This window comes from Frankliniella occidentalis, unplaced genomic scaffold (assembly GCF_000697945.3).
Source record: "Frankliniella occidentalis isolate FOCC.00 unplaced genomic scaffold, Focc_3.1 Scaffold1, whole genome shotgun sequence".
NCBI lineage: Eukaryota > Metazoa > Arthropoda > Insecta > Thysanoptera > Thripidae > Frankliniella > Frankliniella occidentalis.
In genome coordinates, this window is record NW_026267131.1 from 804,549 (window position 1) to 810,009 (window position 5,461).

At 51.7% G+C, this 5,461-nt stretch overlaps 1 protein-coding gene across 1 annotated transcript in view; it reads right to left on the reverse strand.

The window, feature by feature from the left end:
- The window catches only part of LOC113213496 (delta-sarcoglycan), an 83,726-nt gene extending 82,766 nt beyond the window's left edge, over window positions 1–960 (reverse strand). Inside the window, exon 1 of the mRNA XM_052272039.1 lies at window positions 942–960. The gene's annotated coding sequence lies outside the window, so the exon portion shown is untranslated. The remainder of the gene's footprint in view (window positions 1–941) is intronic.
- Between the last annotated feature and the right edge of the window lie 4,501 nt (window positions 961–5,461).

Here is a 5,461-nt window from a genome sequence, read left to right on the forward strand (position 1 = left end):
CCCCGCCCGGCAACCCGCCACACCCGTAAAACTTCGGCGCTGCTCCGCTGGCTCTCTCCATTCATCGCGATAGGCTTGTCCGGCAGGCAGCGCGCCTGTGGCGTGGACGCAGCGACCCGGCAGCCCTGCGCAACGCGGCTGCCAGCTGGGGAAGCTCGTCTAAGTAGCTTTTGAGGACTATGATTGGATGAATGACTCTCAAGTCAGCTGTTTCAGCCGAGGCATCTCGAACTCATCATGAGAAAAAATCCACCATGAAAAGTTGTTGTTGACACCCCTGGACAAGGTTAGCACTCTTAACATTCTACAAAGAAAAAATCTTCATGCTTTGTCTCACAAAGGTTCAGACTAGTAATTGGTAATAGAGAAAACATTTTGCACAACTGTAATACAAAGGAGCCACTTTGTAAAATACTAAACAGTTTCTTTGTGAGGGACATTTCTGTTGTATGTTACATAGTATAAGAGTTTTAAATAATATCATTTAAAGGTTTCTGCTGTATCGTAATTTATTGTTTGGATGTGAGCGACTTACTTTAGAGTATATCTATATGCTCCGTTGAAACTCCATATTAGATCTAACAAATTGCTCAATTCATGGGTTTTTGTATTGCAGAATCCTCATTCGCACCTGATAACACCCTGGCTTTGGATATGTTGCTTGCAACACGCACACTTTTATCAAAGACAAGGTGGAACTAAGGTGCGCAAGGCCAGACACAATTGCTGAAGTTTCCAAAAAGTACGCATTCTAGGCACCGGTTGTCATATCTTTCAGATAAGACCTCACATGCGCAATGTTACTACATAATCAAAGGAATGCAATTTTCCATGGGAGAAGTATCTCCCTAACCTCAACGGCTGCTATGGTGACAACTGCTCAAAACCTTTGGCTACCGAAAAACGATGCAATATTCCACGGATAATGAAGCAATACTTACGGAAGATGAGTATCCCAGAACAGCTCCAACTGCCATCGAAGTGTTCCACACCGAAATGTACTGAAAGTCGCAAGAATCCTGTAGTGGCGACGCCGGCGACGCCATGACGAGACAACTGTTTTCTCGGGGGCGAGGGTAGGTGGCGCGATCTTATGGGCGAATGTGAAGTTCGGGACGTTTTGGCCTTCCCTCCGCTGCGGTCCAATGAACCACTCCTTTAAAGCGGAAGAAATAAGGAAGATTGCGGGGAACAAGACAACGAAAACCGCTATGCAACATGGTGACTTCCGTTTTCATCGTTTTCACAATTTAAAAAAATAAAAAAGCACCACACACAAACACACACGCCATCAGACATAGACTGACACACCGCATTGCACGGGATCCAACAGTTGGTTTGTGGGTAGCCGCTGGCCTTTTGGAGCCTGGTCACAGAGGGGGAGGGGGCGTGTTTGGCAAGGTGGTTAACGACCAAAAAAAGACGAAACAAAAAAAGCACACACACGCACACCACGGCGCCCCGCGCCCCGCTGGGCCGTGCCGTCCAGTGTATGGGATGATGAAGAAGGAGGGCGAGAACCAACAATCGCCACCACACAGCCATACCAGAAAAATAAAATACGAAAAAAATATAGCGGCAACCGGTGGTAGAATGAATTCCTCATCCTAGTCTCATTTTTTCTTCATTTGGCGCCGGATGGCGAGAGTGCGGCGCCACTTAATGGGGCCCCAGTGCCGGGCACGCCCCGCGCACCCCGCGCCAGAAGGTAATTCAATACAACTCGGTCAGGAAACAGCGCTCTCTCTCTCTCTCTCTCTCTCGCTCGCTCTTTCTCTCCCTCCCTCTCTCTCTGTCTCTCCCTCACTCTTACGACCTTGCCGGGCAAAGGGTTGGGGTCGGGCCCCCTGGACGCCAGATTACCACCACCTTTATCATTGTTAGAGCAGCGGACTTGGGCAATTAGGGAGGCTAGGGCAGGCATAGATAGATAGATAGATAGATAGATAGATAGATAGATAGATAGATAGATAGATAGATAGATAGATAGATAGATACGATTGCCACATGCTGAGAGTCCACGTAATACCCCCTCAAACGGGGGTCTAAGTCGAGTGTAAGTGAGTGTAAGACTACGATGTAGGCGACCCAATCAGCTTAGATGTAGCAAGGTTGGGGGGGGGGGGCGTGAGGGGAAAAGGGACGCTAGCATAGGGGAGTGGAAGGAGCCGTGGAGAGCAGGGGGCTCGGAGAGATGCGCAACAACATTGCTGCAGCCGGCTGGACCACCGGGGGCCAGGGGAGCGCCGGGGGACCACCAGGCTAATCACATCGTCCATGAATATGAAGCTGCAGACAACGGCCGGCGGCCGGGCTGGGCCCCGCGAGGCAGGCACCTCAGGGGTGCCGTTTCAACACCCACTCGCACTCGCGCGCAAAAAGTTTTCGTTATTGAATCTCCCATCAGAGAGGCGACGAGCTGGCATGCGCGGGGCCGCCACGGACACACGGCATTGGGACTTCACTATGTTAAAAAAAAGAGAAGTCGGTTTGGATTTCCAAGAATTTCCCAGCGAATTTGAAGGGATAACCGACACACACCGAAAATAATGTGTTTTACTTTCTATGGCCTTTTCTGGGACAAAGTCTTGTTAGTCTTACAGGGAAATCGCCCACGATGTGGGTTGTAAAAGTGACTGCAACTTACCATTTTCAAAATTAGAAGCACTATGCATCGACTTGGAATTCATAACATTTATTGAAAGTTCTTTTTTTTTTTTAATGCCTCTACTCTACGCAAGAGGAAGTTTGGGGCGAGGGGGGCGGGGCAAAGGGCATGAAGGCCGCGAAATAGAAACGAAATCACATAAGACCCGCGTGCGTCTGCAAGTCACGACCCAGTGTGTCTCCTGCCTAAGCCCTACTAACACCCTCTCTCCATCTCTCTCCCTCCTCCTCCCCTACCCCCACTACCAACTCCCTCGCCGTCAGCCCTTGGACCTTCCCTCTACGCACGGCAACAAAACGAGATTTTCGGAAACATCTGCCTGTTGCTACCGGTGGTCGGCCAAAGGGCCGAGGAAGAGAAGAAAGGAGAAAGAAAGAAAGAAAGAAAGAAAGAAAGAAAGAAAGAAAGAAAGAAAGAAAGAAAGAAAGAAAGAAAGAAAGAAAGAAAGAAAGAAAGAAAGTCATAGGCAGAGGAGAAAACGAAGCGGGTGCGAAGTGAGCTGCGGAGGGCACCGGCCGGCTGGCCACGTCCGACACAGTTCAGCTTTTTTAATTTACAGCACCAGCTAAATTGATTTATCGGAATGAGCCGCTCGGGCGAGGTAGGGTGTGGCGGGGTAGGGTGTAGGTAGGGCGGGGCGGGGCGTGGCATGGAAGAGGGAGTGGGGCAGGACTGTAGCTCGCTGCTGGGGTTGCATCGCAAACACAAGCCCTGGAAGTGCAGACTAACTAATGTAAATGAATCACCACACCACCTCCTCCGACGGATTGATACGTATTTTGTGTTGAGTGAGCGAAGCGACAACTTACGACAACTTACGACAACCGCAGCAGCAGCAGCAGCAACAACAACAACAACAACAACAACAACAACAACAACAACAACAACAACAACAACAACAACAACAACAAGTAACAAAAGAGGGTGGAGAATATTTTTTTTTTATTTAGACTAGGCCGCATATTTTTCGGTTCAAGTTTTTAGTAATATAATTTGCTTTTTTCTGCAAGAGTGAATCACTGCCTCGTGGGAGGTGCCGTCGCAGGTAGAGGGTATGGAAGGGCAGGAGCGGCGGAGAGCGAGGAAGGGAGCAGAGGGAGAGAGGGAGAGAGAAAGATGGGGGTTGTTTCCTCGCCAGCCAGTATTGTGTAGCCCCAGCAATTATGCCGTGCCAGGGGAATAGGAAAATCACTGCAACAGTGGAAAAGGGGGGATGGAGGGAAAAAATAGAGAGGAAATGAGGGGCAAACCTTCTGGGAGGGCATAGAGGAAGGGCGGAGGGGGGACAAGCACGAGGAGAAGGCAGAAAAACAAAGAAAACCGAGTGAAGAGACAACAACGCTGGCCAACTTGGCACCCCCCCCCCCTACCCCCGCCCCGGGGTGGCCACGGCACACGGCCCGCCGCCGGATCAGTACACCGGCTACTCCTTTCAGGGGTTGGAGTACAAAAGACGGGCAGCATCACAGCGGGGGCGGGCAACATAGCAGCAGGACATGCGCTGGCCTGGCCATCACAAAAAAATGGGTGGAAAATCGAAAAATTTTAATGGTAAAACCATCCGTAGTGAATCAAAATGGCTTCCGAAATGAAATGTTGTTTACTACATTTCCTGCTACTCAACAATAATTTCATGCTTACTTTTGGATTACAGATTTCTGTCGTCATTGGCCGCCGCGAACGTGACAAGTCGGTTGAAAATAATGAACACAGGGATTTTGAGGATAAAATTGCCTACCTGTCAGGAGGCTAGCTAGGGCCAACAGGGGAGGGGGCAGCCCCTCCCCCCTTCCCCTCTGCCCGCAGGATAGAGGGGGAAGCAGCAGTCTGGGATGTGAAATGGAGAGGGAGGGGGGGGGGATGCGAGGATGAGAGAGCATTCTTGGATTCTTGGTTAACCCGACCGGAAAGCGTGTGTTCTTTTGACGATTGAAAACTCCGAAAAACTCTCTCCGTCGTGACGGCGGCGGCGGCGACCGCGGCGTGGGGGCGGTATGGCACGATTGCGTTGCAGAGCGAAACGGTTCTCTCGCGATGTCTGCCCCCCCCCCCCCCCCTCTCTCTCTCTCTCTCTCTCTCTCTCTCTCTCTCACACACACACACACACACAACGTTTCACACTCGCACACACCATACAATAGTGTAACGGCCCGCGAGCTCTCAGGCTATTGCCCAAAACACACACACACACACACACACATTTGCAGAGTGTCGTTAGGCCCCGGCGAGGCTGATGCGTCTGCGACGCACCGGGCGATGAGCACGTCATGTTTTCGCTATGAATCTCCGAGCAGCTTTCCTTTTCACTTACATCCACCTCCGTCAATCTGTCTTTATCTTTATCTCCGTTTCATATTTCTCTCTCTCTCTGTCTTGGCTTGGTGAACGGTTTCCCCGGGGCACACCCAGGTACTTTGGTCTCAATGACCCCCGTGTGTCTAGCATATTGAGGCATGGCGATGAGCAGAGTGAGAGAGGAACCGATGAGGCGAGAGGGGAGGAGAGAGAGACAGGGGGAGGAGGCGGGAGGCCAACACTAGTCGGTCAGGAGGGGCCAGGGCGAGCAGAGGGCGTGGAGCGTATAACATGAGGGGATGCCCCATGGCGGAGAGAGGCAACTTGGCGGTGGCGGGGCGTGGCGGGGCGTGGCGGGGCGTGGCGGGGCACGGCGCGGCGGGGCGCGTGACTACTCCCCGGGGAGCTATAACGGCAGATCTGTCCGAGGGCCGCCGCCTTGCTGCACTAACTGGGATAGAGTTGCACATGAGATCATAACACAATCCGGGCTCCGCG